The sequence below is a fragment of the Protopterus annectens genome, chromosome 4.part1, assembly GCF_019279795.1.
Source record: "Protopterus annectens isolate FY-2018-M chromosome 4.part1, PAN1.0, whole genome shotgun sequence".
Lineage (NCBI taxonomy): Eukaryota > Metazoa > Chordata > Ceratodontiformes > Protopteridae > Protopterus > Protopterus annectens.
Genome location: NC_056734.1, coordinates 147,069,192 through 147,086,051, shown reverse-complemented (window position 1 = coordinate 147,086,051; position 16,860 = coordinate 147,069,192). Strand labels below are relative to the sequence as shown.

Sequence of the window (16,860 nt, the reverse complement as noted above, 5' to 3'; positions counted from 1 at the left end):
TAAACTACCACTGTGAGAAAAAAGCATACATCGAATGATTTGTTTGATGCCTGTTGAAGATTTACACAGACTTTACTGGTATGAGTTCACCAGCCAGTGATTCTGACAGTTCCAGCTTATTCATACATACTACTGTTGTGCAGCATTAGTAATGAACCTTAGAAGCCGGGGCATACTGTAACAAAACACAGTGGCTACAGCGCTCAACTGCCAAGCATGCAGACGTCAGTTTGAATCCTACTAACACCTGCCTTTGTGCTTTGGGACCACAAGCACATTAACTTCCTTATTCTTTCAAAACAGAAATAAATAAAAATAAAGGGAAAAAAAGAAGAAAGGAAAGATCACTAATATCCTTATTCTCTTGGGACACATATAAACCAACCAACTAAACATAGGGGAGAGACTTTTGGTTTTTGTGTACCTATCTGGTTAATTTCAAGTAGACAGATGAATAACTACAGACAAAAAAACACTGAAAATGCACCACACCAGCCAAAGTTACATAGAAATAGGCCATTTGTGTTGTTAATTTACAAAAAACATCAACATTAGAGATAAAAAATGTAAAGCAAAAAATAAGGAATACTCTGGACCTATATGGCTTCATTACCCACCTCTATAGAATGTTCTTACTCATACTGACAAGATCAGTTTACCAATGGGCTAAGATTTTTTCATAGACTTAATCTTGTAATTCTACGAGCTTTTACAAATTTGGTTGCAAATCACTGACAGCAATTCTAGGTAACTTGTCAAAACTGACAATCTCATCAAATATATCCTCCATTAATCAGGATACCAATCATTAAGGTAAACTCAACACAGTATAACAGTTCACTTAACCATACGACAGTACATCAAATAACTTAGACCAGCAGCAACATTAGAGTTAGATTGTGTGTGTGTGTGTGTGTGTGTGTGTGTGTGTGTGTGTGTGTGTGTGTGTGTGTGTGTGTGTGTGTGAGTGAGCATATGTATTTTTATTCCAGGTTTTATACTCTTGTGATCTCCTAACAGCTTTTATAAAATTAATCAAATCACTACACAACAAGATTTCTACATATGAGGCTGCCAATAAGATGTTTGATCTCAAAAAAATCCTAAAAGGCCCACCCCTCTCCTATAATGTAACTCGGCCATTACATATCTTCTAAATATAGGACTCTAGTATGGTTTAACGACCAGAAAACCAGTAAATACTTAAGAAAACTTGCTTTGGAATGAAATAATGGAAAAATCACTTTTTTACTTTAACTTCTCACATGAATTAGCAGAGAAAATTGTCTCTGCTTGCATGATACATGGCAGACAGAGAACTCTAGTTTTTCCTGTCAGGTAGAGTCTTACATAAGCAGTCAGTATTGATGTCAGCAGTTAATATAAACTCATGTGCAATGGTGGCAAGAAACTGCTTTCCAATGCCTTTGTTACAGATAGGAACAGTATCAGTGCACACAGCTGACAGGGTTACCACCTGCCCCCTTTCTGCAGGACAATTCCAATATAGGCAGCTCTGTCCTGAGGAGGAAAAAATGACAAATGTCTTTATACTTTACAAAAAAAAAACTTTTCTCTAAATGTCACATAAAACTACCATAACTACATTTAAATCATTGTGATATACAAAATCATATAAAAAACTAGCATACAGCATATCTTGGCAGTAATATAAAAGTAATTCTTTTTCATTAGTTGAGGGCCTGGTTTGCCCTAGTAAATCTCTATATGCCACTTTGGACATCTACAAAAAGTGGTAACCCTAATAAAATATTTTTTGTACAGTGACCCACTTGTTAGAGGTATTCTGAAACTGAAACAGTTTTATAAAAAAAGCAGTGTTTTAGTCTTAAACACAGCACAGAGAACTACTAAATTTGTCATGCTCAAGGATTATGGTTCTGGTGAAGTGTCAACATGTTGCAATATAACAAAATCAAGGGGTAACAATGAAACAGAAGTAGGAAAATACAGTGTGAAGGCATCTGTGCCTCAGCTTCAAAAAAAAATTGTAACACAAATTTGAGAACAAATGGCAGAATAGTAGTCAAGTAATCTGTTGTCCTGGGAAGTTCCCCAAACTGGTACTCTCTCATTTCATGGTTGAGGAGCAAAATAAAATCTCTCCTGTGCTCCTGTACCCTTGCTATAACTGTAAGAAGCTATCACACAGTGCAGTACTGGCATTCATTTATGAAGCTGGCAGGACACAAATGCAGCAGGACCTGTCAATACTGCGTTGTATATTTGGTTATTGCTGTCTTTGGCTCACTTTACGTAGGAAAATGTAGCTGAGACTTTAAGTAGCACCAGAAAAATAGATATCTATCATATACGAAACACAAAAGACAGCAATATTTTGGACAGACTCATGCATAGTATTAGGCACCTTTACAAATGCAGGTTCATATTTGGTGTCAACTGTGCTGTTTGGTGAAGTCTGGCTCCTTGGTGCAAAGCAATGGAGCTCCAACTGTGACGCAGGCAGGAAGGGTTTGATTACAGGCCCTGAAGCTGGACTTAGCCAGGCAAGGAAAGGGAACAGTTAAGAGGCAAAGACCCCAATCCTCTGCCTGGGAGGAGATGTTTCGAATATGTGGGGGCATATTAGGCAGTGGAATTTCTCAAGTGAAGTCCAGGGGTACTACCTTTGTGAGGAGAAGGCAGGGCTGCATAAAGGGATACCTCTTGCAGAAGTGAGGGGACAGCTTCTACTCTCCACCCACTGCAATTTCTCTCTCCATCATTTCAATGAGTACAAGTGGGGAGTGGGACATAGCAGCAAAAATCTTAAAATTATCAATAAACAGTTGCCTACATCACAGCCCCTTATGGTTGGCTCCAGCCTTAGTAATGGGAAGCAAATGGGGTGATTGACAGGGGGGAGCTAAAGCTCAACAGAAAGTGAGGGCAGTGAGTTACTGTGCTGTTTGATACCTGGTATGTATGTATGTTGTGGAAAAGAAATGGCGATAAAGCTGTTTTAAGTCCAAAAGAAAACAAAGATATCATGTATTTATATAAATCAGACCATGTCTCGAGACATGAATGGACTTTCTGAACTTAAACCACATTTGGTAAAGTGAAAGACATGCATGCCAGACTTAATGACTCAAAGAGTTCTTTAACAGATTCACATTTAGTTAAACAGAATACATCCTGCACCTTAGCTTTGTATTATGAATACCTTAAGAGGCCAAGGCAAACACAGTAGAGTCATGTTAATCTGTTTTTACCTGAATGAATGATCAAACTATAGGAGAGCTAAAAATGTGCCTTTTTAAATTCTGAATTATCTCATTATTCAGGTGGTGAGCATTAATGCAATAGAATCAGCGTATCTTAAAACAAAAAATTTCTTAATGTTTTTAAACAAATTTACTCTGTGTACAAATTTCCAACTCTTTCTGGCTGCCTACATGGCTCTCTGAGATCCAAGACCTTCAAGAGAAACCTTTTATCAGTGAGAACTTTGTAGCATACTGCACAAAGATATGTTTATCAAGTGTGAAATCTAAAACAACTGGAAATCAAAGGTAGTGCAAGCGTTTCTGTCTTCTTTAATCACTATGATTATTTGGATATATCACGGTAATTAAGACAAAAATCATTTACATTACTTTCAGGATGCGTCAGGCTCTTTTCCATTTTTATTTTTTTTAACAGCTGCACTTTGATTGGACCACTTTGTGAGTGCTGTTTAGATTTATAAATGGGACTATCAGTACATAATACAACAAAACAATGCCATCTGTACTACTTAATATGGTGGCTTGAAAAGCTTTGTTTAGAATATAAGCACTGTTAAACTTGAGAAGAATTCTAAATTTAAAATAAATACTTACAGGGGTTCGTGGAATCTACTAGTGCAATTCGGCACTTTTCCTGAGGTACTGAACTTGACTGTCAATTAATGGTTCAAATTTGGATCATCAGGTCAGGTCCCATAATGGAGGCCAGTTTACTGTGCTACGCCCATGGCCACCTGGAGCTCATGTTGCTGGTAATGCAATTTAACCCTGCTAGAAAGACTCTATTTAGCCCATCCAACAGTCATACTTAATGTCTATTTTAGAAACACTTTATAATGCAGGAGCATTAATCCTTACAATTAGGTTCATAGGTTGATACTAGGCCATCTGCCCTAGGGCATTTATAAGCCTACCCAGAGTGTGCTTGGCTTTCGCCTCCCTTCTAGATTAGTTAAGGTCACAGAAGATAGCCCTTTTAAAGTTAGTTTACTGTGCTCTGTCTAGCAAGGACATAGAAGAGATTCCAGAGGTAAACTTACGATCCCCCATCCACTCGTCAAGATTTCTCTTGAAAAGGGTCAGTGAGGGGCACTGCCTAACATGGATTGGGATCCTGTTCCAGAGTGAGGGGAGCCTTTGGGATATTAATCTGTCCCTCCAGCATGTCCTATTTATTGCCGTGCTGAGGTTTAAGTCCCTGGAGTGTGTAGCTCTAAGGGATTTGGATTTCCTGAGGTGGAGCATGTCCATTAATTCTGAGTTGGACATGGCTTTATACATCAGGCATAGGTCGCCTCTGAGTAGGCAGTAAGCAACTGAGTAGAGCTGGAGTTTCTTTAGCCAAACTGCATAGGGAATCTGTTTGAGGCCCTTGGTCCTCTTGGTGAGGTACTTTTGGGGTCTCTCCAGTTGCTGCAGGTGTCGGGTAAGGTACATCCCAAAGGGGGCATTGTATTCAATTATGGGCCTGATGAGTAGAGGGGCACAATGACCTCTCTTGATCTAGATGTGAACCCTTTTGTGATAAGGTGGGCTATATAGAAGGTCTTTCTAACCACTTTGGCAACGTGATTGTCAAAGTAGAGATTACTATCTACCTGGGTCCCCAAATCCCTAATTACTTCTTCCGTAATTAATGGATTACCACCTATGTGGTAATTTGTGGGCACTTTGTTTTTCCCAAAGGGGATGACTATGCACTTTTTGGCATTTAGCCTAAGGGCATGGCTCTGGCACCAGGTATCCGTCTCTGTGAGACCTTTTTGCAGGATGCTTGTGTCAGCCGGAGAGTCAATTATGGCTCCCAGTTTGCAGTCATCTGCGAACTTGGTCAGCTATAGTCCTCCAGTGTTAGCCTGTACCTCAGAGAAGTATATACCGAACAAGACAGGGCCTAGGACTGAGCCTTGTGGGATGCCACTTGTAACTGGTTTTGAGTCTGACATGGCACCTGCAATTCTGACCATGTGGGTTCTATCCCTGAGCCAGTTTGCAACCCATCTTGTGACATAGGGGTTGATATTTAAGCTGGTGAGCTTATTTATGATGCCCGAGTGGGGTATTGTGTCGAAGGCTTTTGCGAGGTCCAGGTAGGCTGTGTGGACTACCTTCCCTTCATCTATGGCCTTAGTACTGTTTCAAAGAAGTCAACTAGGTTTAAGAGACAAGACCTGCCCTTAAAGCCGAATTGGGTAGGATCCAATGTCTGGAGGTTCCCAATGTCTTTGTTTATGAGTTCCATGATGATACGCTCCATAGCTTTGCAGACCAGACTAGTCAGGCTTATGGAGTTATAGTTACCAGGGTCTGTTGTGGCACCACCTTTGTGGAGCGGGACCACTGTTGCTGTACACCATTCTTTGGGTACATATCCTGTAGTAAGGCTGAGATTGAACAGTGACTTCAAGTGAGGGTTCAATTCTTCTTGGAGCTCATGTAAGACACAGCCCGGGACACCGGTCCCACTGATGCTGTGTTTTTTTGCTTTTGAGAGGGCAGCTTTCACCTGTGCATCTGTGATGTCAGGGAGGCTACATTCTGTTGGGATGGACATTTGCTCTTTTGGGGGGGGGGAGTTTGCACTGAACCTGTCTGCCAAGATGTTGGCAATGTCTGTGGGTTCAGTGTATTTTTTGTCATTTTGCACTAACTCAGAGCATATCTGGGAGTTGCCACCCAGATTCCTGACATAACTACAGAAAGCCTTGTGATTATCTTTAGCGTCTTGTGCAATTTTTCTTTCGAAGCTGGCCTTGGATGATTTTATGAGGGATCGTAGTTGCTTGCTAGTACTGATCAGTGATGCCTTCCCCTTTTTGGGATTTTGCTCTATCATGTAGTAGCTTCCAACTTCTGTTGTATAGCTTATTTATGGCCGGGGTCCACCAGACAGGTCTCCTGCCTTTGGAGGAGCGAGTCTTGGTTTTATTTGGGATAGCACGATCCATGCATTCCTGTAGATGCTCATAGAATGCGTTTGTAAAGGATTCTGCAGTTTGGGCAGTATTTTTCACTGGCCCGGGGGCTTTGAAGGATTCCACCTCAATTTTGAGAAGTGTGAAGTTTGCTTTTGAGAAATTTTTCACCGTGGTTTCTTTGGCTGGGGGTGAGGCCAGGATATGGATGTCCAGTGAGATTAATTTATGGTCTGATCTTACCAAGGAGGGGTTTACCTCTGGTGTGGAACATAGAGTCCCCATGTTGGTGATGACCAGGTCCAATATGTTGTCCCCTCTAGTGGGAGTGGTGACCAGTTGTTCCATAGCATTTGAGTTTATAAATTCTAAGAACCATTGGGCTAGGGTGTTGGGGCTTGAGTAGTTTTCCCAGTCAATGTTTGGGTAGTTGAAGTCACACAATATTATGGTGTTTGGAGAGACCTTCATATTCTCCAGTGTTCTCAGGAATGCAGAGTGGGGTTCCTCAGTTTGGGAGGGTGGTCTGTAGCAGGCTACAAACTGAAAGGCAGTTTTGCCCACTGTTAGTTGCACATGGATGGTCTCCGATGCTTCATGCAGCGCCACTAACCTGGAGGTGTGGGTATCTTTGATGAATATGGATACACACCCCCCTTTTGTGATTCGGTCCGAGTTTTGGGGCCGAAAAGCATGGTATGAGGTATAACCTGGTAATGTTGGGGTGCTCTCGGGAGCCTTGAACCAGGTTTCTGTTACTGCACAGATATCGATATTCTCCATAGTGAAGAGAGCCTCGAGTGCATGCATCTTGAGGTTTAGACTTCTGGCGTTGAGCAGCATTACCCTTAGTTTTTTTTTTCCTTGTGTTGTCTATGGAGGAGGGTTTGTCTTTTGAGCCTTGCCTAAAAAAGGCACTATGAGGGTGGCAAGAGCCTTAGCCAGTATTCGAAAGCCCAGAGGTGACAGGTGCAAGCCGTCCCTAGCGAAGCAATGTGGCTTGTCGAACATGTCATCCCAGGCTGACAGACACTGGATCCCCTTTGAATGGCACCAATACTTTAGCCAATTGTTAAAATTGATAATTTTGTTTTTATACTGTGGCATCACTCTTGGTGAGGGCAAGATGCTACTCAAGGTCAGGGTCATACCGGCCTGGGCTACATGATCAGAGAGCTCCTCTATGTCTCTTTTCATATAGTCCAGAGTGGTACGTCTCAGGTCATTCACACCAGCATGGACAATGACGGAGTCATATTTGTACTTGCTTTGGAGTGACCTGAGTGCTTGTGTTATGTGGCGGATCCTGGTACCCGACAGGCATCTTACAGTGACCTTCTCCTTGTTCAGTCTGGTGAGTGGGACGTCAGTGTGTCTGACAACAGAGTCACCTATAAGAAGTGTATTAGGTGTGTTGTTTAGCCTTAAGGGCTGTGACGGTGTGGCACACTGACTTTGTGAAATATGTGATACGTGGGTATTGTTGTGGGGTAGCGGTTGCTTGGATGTCTGCTTTGGAGGTCTCTGCTGATTTGGCAGATTTTTATTTAGAGCCTCCGAGTATGTTTTTGTGTGTTTGTGTGTTTGGTTTGCTGATACAATAGGTCTATGTGAGACTGGATTTGTGGTGTGTGTGGTTTCCTTCTCCTCCTGACTGACTGTGCCAGTCCTGGGTTGAGAGAGCTCAGCTTCCAATTTAGCTGTATAGTTGCATCTCTCACATATATTTGAGCTTGTTGGGAGGAGGAGATGGTAGTCTGTGTACATAAGGCAATTGTAACAGCTTCAAGATTCCCAGATTCACTAGCTGGACTGGAAAGTAAACCTGAAACTGACCTTTGGACATGCCAGAGAAGTATAAGGAACTGATTTTTGACTGATCAGAATAGACCAATAGGGAGCCTGGTACTTCTAAAAGTATGAGAGGGTGTAGTGCTTTATTTTGTTAGTGTTTACTTATAAGAGCAAGTGCAGGGCTTTAGAATGAAAATAGAGTGCTTACTTTCAGAGTTGGAACAGTTCTAAGGGAAAAAGTGAAGAGTAGACTTTGTGGAGCCGGGAACAAATTAAACCTGTTTAAGCGGCGCTGCTTATACGCAAAACCATGCAAATGCGGGTTTTAAAGCAGGGAAACTGAAAGAGATAGGAATTGACCCAAAACGGCCAATAAGCTACTAGTTTCTGGGCTGAGACCACTCCTCCAGGGACAGATAGGCTGCTCAAAGCTCCCCACTCTCACTGGTGAACAAAGAAGCTTCCTCTTATCCAAGTAAGGATATGGGCAACACAGGAACCTATACCACAGTCCGGAATTCAGCAAGCCTGAAATCTGGACTAATCTAGTTCAGCAAAGGCAGGAAAAGAGAATATATTTTTGTTTTTTGTTTTTTTTTCAGGAAACAGCAGAAAAACACACAGAAAACACTGTAAATGCTATTAACAGGCTAGCGCACTTTATTGTGTAGCCTACAACAGTTATACAATACAAAAATGACTTAGAATGATGTATAACCAGTGCAAAACTGTAAAAAAAGCAGGAAGGCAATACAATTAAAACATTTTCAAGCACAGATCAGTTAGATAAGTGGTCCAGGACAGATGTACAGGGGGTACACATTGGTAAAGCCACAGTCCTTCTCAAATGAGGCTCACACAATATCCATTCATCTTGGCACCTAACATTTAACTACAACCCAGGAAACTATCAATTACTTCTCCATCTCAGTACCTAGAAAAGGTCATTATTCTCCAATGGTATTCTGAAGGGTGTCAACCTAGCTAGCTAGAATTTTGTAAATAATTCTATGTCAACGTAAACATTAATGTAATCCACAGGCTTGTTCTACAAATGTAAAGATAACTAACTATATGTTAGGATTGAACTGCATGTTGTTCTGAGCTTCAAAAATGCAAGCACAGTGCAACCTGCTGGAAGAAAGCTGATAAGTCAAGCATTTTATGACTGATCTCAAGCTCGGAGACAGGATATCTGGACTATATTGCTTCCTCTGTATGTAAGAAAGATATTTATTTGGAACAGTGATTTCTCTTAGAGACAGATAGAAATAGCCAGATTAGTCTAGCTGTTTTCTATATTTCTACAGTATTATTTTAAAGCATTTTCCTGTGATCTCTGAACTCTGTAATGTTATGGTGCTGAAGTAATTTAAGTTTTGTCTTGTGGCTTTATTATTTATTATTAGATATTTTTAAACCTTTCAACTGTGGCTGTTCTGTGTAGAGATAACTTAAGCTCTTAGAGTACATCGCATGTATTTGGCGATACTGTCCAAGCCACTCCAATAGCTTTAGCCCTGAGTCACACTTACTATTTGGATAACAGTAATATTACACAGTGAAACTGGTCACCCTTTGGGAAAGATCTTACTAGTAGCTGATAAGAGCAGTTGGTGACAGTGATTACTACCTTATAGCCTGGCAGGAGGTGGCATAGCTGGAGAACCTATGCCAGCCTTCCCCAAGAGTGTCTGTATATAAACCAAATCTGTGTGTGTGTGTGTGTGTGTGTGTGTGTGTGTGTGTGTGTGTGTGTGTGTGTGTGTGTGTGTGTGTGTGTGTGTGTGTGTGTGTGTGTGTGTCAGCTACTTGGTCAGGGACACAAAGCACTGTTTGGATAGAGGGGGTACTGGAGGCTTTGGCTTGACTACTCAGCTAAGATCTGAACCATACAGCTGTGCCAGTGGGGAGTCTCACTGGGCATCTGGAGAGAAAGGAAGAAACCAGCCCCAGACTGACTGTGATCTCTGTGTGCTCTTAAGGAAAACTGTAGTTTACTGTGTGTGTGCTTTTTATCTTTCCCAATGTGGACATCCCTCATTGGTGCTAGTAGTGAGGATTGATGCTCCTTAATTACTGGGCCAGTGCATGAGCATCACATATTAATTGTTTGGAAGTGGTGGGGTATCCACATAAAATATTAATTGTTTGATACTGGTGAGTTAGCCACCTCACATACTAATTGGCTTGTAGTGGTGTGGATAGTGAATTCCTGCAGCTTGTGTACAGTGATCACTGAAGGTGTTTTTGTACTCTAAATCAGCCACACAGTGAATATTCAGAGTTCAGATCACAATTGTTTTATTTCTTTTGTTAGATTAGTCTGGGAGATTAGGCAACTATGTCAGCAGAGGAGTATGGCAAGCTGACAAGGAGCTAGATGGCTGCAATGTGCCAGGCTAAAGGACTGGTGCATGGAAACCTGACTAAGACATACATGATTGCAGCTTTGGTCACAGCTGCATCAGAAAATAGCAATCAGGACAACGATCAGACCGGCCGTGGAGATGTACAACACTCAGAGAATAGACATCTCAACCTTTCTGCAAAGGACTTGAAAATTCATCTGGAGCTAGAGAGACTTCAGTTGGAGGCCAGGAATTTGGAAATGAAAGCTGTGGAGAAGTAGAGGCAGATGCAGCATGAAAAGGAGATGCTGACTCTTCGCCAGAGCCATGGAGGTAAGGGGAATGGAGTAACCGGATCCCAGAAGCACAAAAGGTCAGTAAATTTCTTCCACAGTTTATGATAGTTTCATTCATGTTTAAGAGGGTATGCAAACAGTATGTTGTTGACCAAAGGCTCTAGGTACGGTTCCTGACCCCCTTACTTCATGGTAAAGCTGTAACTGTGCTGTCTAAATTATCTGATCATCATTTTTTTGATTATACTGCTGTTAAAAATTGTTTGCTAGAATTTTTTAAACTAACACCTAAAGTTTACAGGGAAAGGTTTTGTGAGCACAGACACAAAGCAGATGAAAGTGTGTGTGAATATGTTGCTGAACTGAGCTCTTATTTTCATAGGTGGGTGAGTGGATGTCAGGTCACCACTTTTGAAGGGCTGGCAGAACTTTTAGTGAGGGAACAAGCCCTTAGCACTTTGCTCGAAGACATGAGGATCTGGTTAGCTGATGGACAATGTGCTACTTCAGATGAGTTGGGGAAGAAGGGAGACCTATACATAGCAATCAGGGCATCACTGCACAGGAAAAGGTCACCTAGTGCTGCTCATGGGTCTAAAGGAACCCATGGTGGGCAGCCCAGACTGCCCCAACAGAATCTGCCAGTAGCAGGGGAAGCCACTAGTCCAGGTACACATCCAGGACCTAGGGTTACACGTTTTGAATGCAACCAGTGGGGCCATGTGGCATACAGATGTCCTCGGAGGCAAGCTGGGGAACAAAAGGTGAGGGAGCCAGTAAGTGGGAAAGAAAATGCCAACAGTAGGTTTTCTTGATACATCAAGGGTACCAAACTACCACCAGAGGTTATATCCTATCGTACTGAATGGCAGAGAGTCCATTGCTAAGACAGAGAGCCTCTGATATAACCATTGTAAAGCCTGCAATGGTTACAGAGGAGCACTATTTGCCTGGGTAGTCTACTCCAGTCAGAGCTTTAGGAGGGACCCCATTCCAAATACCTTTGGCTAGGCTTCACCTTGACTGGGAGGGTATAAAAGGAAGCCAGCAAGTAGGTGTGTTTGAGGATGTCCCTGCAGATGTCCTGATAGGGAAAGATTTTGATAAAGCAGTACCATGAGCTGATGCAGTTACACGCAGTCAGGCTTGGAGACAAGCATGTGGGTCTGGTAGCCTGGGGGAGACCCAGACAGACTGCACACTTGCAGCTAGGACTGGTGATGTGGTTACTTCAGGGAGGGAGCTACACTGTAGCAGTGAGACTGAAGGTGAGCCACAGCTGCTTGTGGGCACTGATGGTCCCTTGGACAGAGTGACTGCAAGGGCAGATGTGAGTATGGTACCCAGGCTGACAGTGAGTCACGGCTGTCAGAGGCTGCCAGACCTCCTGTAGAAGGGGAGCTGGGAAGGGTTACTAAGACAGAGTTGAGACAGGCTCAGCTCTCAGACCCTACACTACAAGGCCTGAGTCAGATATAGCTAGTGAGGCACCCGATTCTCAAGGGAAGGGGGAATCTGCATACTGGAACAAAGGGTTACTGTATAGAAAGTGGACCCCTGAGGGAGGTCTAGAAAGTGAGAGCATACAGCAATTGGTGGTGCCTAGATCTTACTGTCTGGCACTTCTAGCCATAGCCCATGATATTCCCTTTGCAGGTCATATGGGCATACAACGTACAAACAGACATATTATGCAGAATTTCTATTGGCCTGGAATTTCCAGAGATGTAACGGGGTACTGCAGGACCGGTGAGCAGTGCCAAAAGGTAGGCAAGCCAGGAGACAAGGTGAGAGCTCCTTTGCCTGTGATTGAGGAGCCATTTCTGAGGGTAGCAATGGATACTGTGGGCCCTCTGAGCACCCCAAGTTCCACAGGGAAAAGGTATATCCTAGTGGTAGTAGATTATGCTACAAGATATCCCGAGGCAGTGGCTTTGTCCTCCATTGAGGAAGAAAAGGTGGAAAATGCTTTGTTAGAGGTTTTCAGCAGGATAGGTTTTCCAAAAGAAATACTGACTGACAGAGGTGCCAATTTCATGTCAGACCTGCTGGTTTGTCTGGTGAAGTACTGTGGGGTGAAGCACTTAAAGACCACCCACTACCATCCCCAGACTAATGGTCTTGTTGAGAGGTTAAACTCTACAATCAAGTCCATGCCACAGGCATTTGCAGACCAGTTTAAGAGGGATAGGGGCAAATATCTGCCCCATCTGTTGTTTGCTTACAGAGAGGTTTCCCCAGGAATCCACAGGTTTTTCACCCTTTGAGTTCCTGTATGGGCATAGGGTGAAGGGGCCTCTAGACTTAATTTGTGATGATTGGGAAGGTGAGTGTGAAGCTCACAGTTGAGTCTGTTGTGGCATATGTCCTAAACCTCAGGACAAGGCTCAGGGAACTCATGGGTTTGGCCTAGGAGAACCTGGCAGAAGCCCAACAGAAGAAAAAGGTCTGGTATGACAGCAATGCTTGAGCTAGAGAGTATGCTGTAGGGTACCAGGTAATGGTTCTCATTCCTGTCAGACATAAGCTACAAGCAGCTTTGGAGAAACCCTACAAGGTGGTAAGAAAGTTAAGTGATAACTACATGGTAGAACTGCTAGGCAGGGACACAAATTGTACCATGTTAACATTATGAAACCTTACCATGATAGGGAGGCCCTTGTGCTAAGTATTTGCAGTGGATAGTAGGAGTCTGAGGGAGATCTGGTGACTGATCTCAGTGAAGGAATTGCAATGTCCAAGCAGCTATCTCCTACCCAGGTTCGAGAAATCTGAGCAGTGTTAGAGTTTGGGGACATGTTCACTGGAAAACCAGGGTGCACCCACCTTATAGGGTGCCTGAGAGAGTCAAACAGACTCTGAGGAAGGAGATGCAGGAAAAGTTGGAACTAGGGGTAATTCAGGAGTCAGTCAGTCTCTGGGCCTCCCCAGTGGTACTGGTGCCAAAGAAGGATGGTAGCACCAGGTTCTGTGTGGACTACAAGAAATGAAATAGCCACACAGAGTCAGATGCTTACCCCATGCCTAGGACAGATGAGGCCTTAGAGCAGCTGAGTGGGGCTAAGTATCTTAACACCATTGATTTTACCAAATGTTACTGGCAGGTGCCCTTGACTCTCAGATAGGTCAGCCTCTGTGACTCATTTTGGCTTGTATGAGTTCACAAATATGCCCTTTGGGATGAAACATGCCCCAGCAATGTATCAGAGGCTAGTACATCATATCCTAGCAGGAGCAGGAGGATTTGCCTTTGCTTACCTAGATGATATTGTCATCTACAGCCATTCCTGGCAAGAGCACCTTCAGCATGTCAAGGAGGTGCTGGGCAGACTACAGAGAGCAGTTGACCATTAAGCTCAGCAAATGTCAGGGGGTATAGCAGAGGTCTCCTACCTAGGACAGAGTGGGAAGTGGTAAGATCAGGCCAGAACCTGCCAAAGTGGAAGCCATTCAGGCATGGCCTGCACCTGTTAACAAAAAGCAGGCGAGGGCATTCTTAGGGACAGCAGGGTACTACAGGATGTTTGCCCCCAGTTATAGTACCATAGCTGCTCCCCTCACAGACTTGACAAAAAAACAGGCCAGATAACAGCGCGGACCACAGCATGTGAGCAGGCATTCCAGAAGCTTAAAGAAGCTTTGACAGGACCCCCTATGTTAACTAGTCCAGATTACAGTAAAGAATTTGTTGTGCTGGTGGATGCTTTGAACCATGGGGTAGGGGCTGTACTTAGCCAGACTTCTTCAGCGGGAGAAGAGCACATAGTGGTTTATCTCAGTCGGTGGCTCCAACCCAATCTATGCAGCTGTAGATAAAGAATGTCTAGCCATAGTGTGGGCACTGCAGAAACTTTAGCCTTATCTGTATGGAAGAAAATTCACTCTAGTTACAGATCACAATCCCCTAACATGGTTACACTGAGCCAGCCAGCAAAATGCCAAGTTGTTAAGATGTAGCCTAGAGTTGCAAGCATATGATACGTCAGTGCAACACTGCAGTGGGATTAGCAATGCTAACATAGATGGGCTCTCAAGACAGGGAATGGGGTAAGGTATACTCATATAGACCTAACCCTCTCAAGCCACATTTCCAAGGGTCACTTGAAAAACTAGCTTGAGTTCTCCAGGGGGGGGTGGGGGTGTGAAGGCTGCCAGCCTAGCTAGATAGAATTTTGTAAATAATTCTGTGCCATTGTAAATATTAATGTAATCTACAGATTTGTTCTACAAATGTAAAGAGAACTAGCTATATGTTAGGATTAAACTATATGTTGTTCTGAGCTTCAAAAAATGTAACTACAGTGCACCCTGCTGGAAGAAAGCTGATAGTCGAGCATTTTATGACTGTTTCATCTCAAGTTCGGAGACAGCATGTTTAGACTAAGAAATTCTTTCTATTGTTTTAATTTAAGAGATAATTACCAAGGTTTTACATGTAAAATGTCTTTTATTGCTGTGGCTTCCTGCAGGTGCAGAATTACAACAAAAATGTAAATTTGGAGTTTCTGTTAGCCTGGGAAACTAAATCAGAATGGTTAAGAATGATGTAATCTGAAATGACTCAGCAGTACTGTTTTATCAATTTAAAGATAGAAAGAAAGGAGGGCATTTTGGATTTTGCCTGAAGAACATCCACTCATTAGCACTTGCTTGCTCTGTATGCAAGATATTTATTTAGAACAGTGATTTCTCTTACAGATGATAGAAATAGCCAGATTAGTGTAGCTGTTTTCTATATTTATGTCAGACTATTCTACAATTTTACTTTAAAGCAATTTCCTGTGATCTCTGAACTCTGTAATGTCACTGTGTTGAAGTAATAACATTTGCTTGTGGTTTTATTATTTCGTATTAAATATTTTAAACCTTTCAACTGTGGCTGTTTTGTGGCAAGATAATTTAAGCTCTTGGAGTACATTGCATGTATTCAGTGATACTGTTAAAGCCACTCCAATAGGTTTAGCCCTGGGTGACACTATTTGGATAACAGTAATATTACACAGTGAAATTGGTCACCCTTTGGGAACGGCCTTATTAGTAGCTGATAAGAGTAGTTGGTGGCAGTGATTACTATCTTATAGCCTGTTAAGAGGGGGCCATAGCTGGAGAACCTGTGCCAGCCTTCCCCAGGAGTGCCTGTGTGTTTGTATATAAACCAAATCTCAAAGTGTGTGTGTGTGTGTGTGTGTGTGTGTGTGTGTGTGTGTGTGTGTGTGTGTGTGTGTGTGTGTGTCAGCTACTTGGGCAGGGACAAGAAGCATTGGTTGGACAGAGGGGGGTACTGGAGGTTTTGGCTTGACTACTCAGCTGAGATCTGAACCCTATAGCTGTGAAAGTGGGGAGTCTTACTGGGGACTGGAGAGAAAGGGAGAAACCAGACCCAAACTGACTGTGATCTCTGTGTGCTCTTAAGGGAAATTGTACTTTACTGTGTGTGTACTTGTCATCCTTCCCAATGTACATCCCCCACTGGTGCTAGTGGTGAGGATTGAGGCGCCTTGATCACTGGGCCAGTGCATGGGCGTCACAGGTATATCCTCCAGTATCATGGCAATCAAGCTCAAAAATCAACAACTTTCAATCAACTAAATCTCCAGCTCACCATTGTCAGGCTCCCATATTTTATATATGTATTTAAATACATGCATACATACACACACATGCATAAACACATACCTACATATACAACCAAATACACACACTACTTAACTTTACATAAACATGTACATGCACTAAACTTTGTAAAATGCATGTCTCAGTTAAATCTGTAATACAATACCACCACTGGTTGTTTATTCCTGGTGCAGGCAGCGAGTCAAAATGTGTGGATCTTGCAGATGAAATGTATCATTGTATTTCATAACTACAGATATAGCTCTGCAACTTGTATCACACACTATCTTAAAATTAAAACCACCCAAAGTCATTTCCATACCTGCAGCCAGCTCTTTTACAACAAGTAAGAGTTCACATTAGACTATGTATGTTACTAATAGTATGTTAATGTACACAATTAGGATAAAGGCCACAAAATCAAATGCCTTTAGGTAGAAGTAAAGAGAATGATTAAAAAAAGTACAGTTGTGTACACTTACCATAAATGTAGATGTTCGAGTGTATTCATTGTTGCAGTCATTACATTTGGGTAATCCTGCTGGCAGGTAGGCCTGAATTCCAAAGTCCTGGGTCCTGCATCGGCTGCTGTCACCCCTTCCCTGACGTCAGGTAGTCAAGGGTATAAAAGATGCGGCAG

The 16,860-nt window shown here is 42.7% G+C and overlaps 1 protein-coding gene across 1 annotated transcript in view; it reads right to left on the bottom strand.

Moving 5' to 3' along the window:
• PLD1 (phospholipase D1) overlaps window positions 1-16,860 on the bottom strand; it is a 1,505,857-nt gene that overhangs the window by 1,162,477 nt on the left and 326,520 nt on the right. The window lies entirely within an intron of this gene.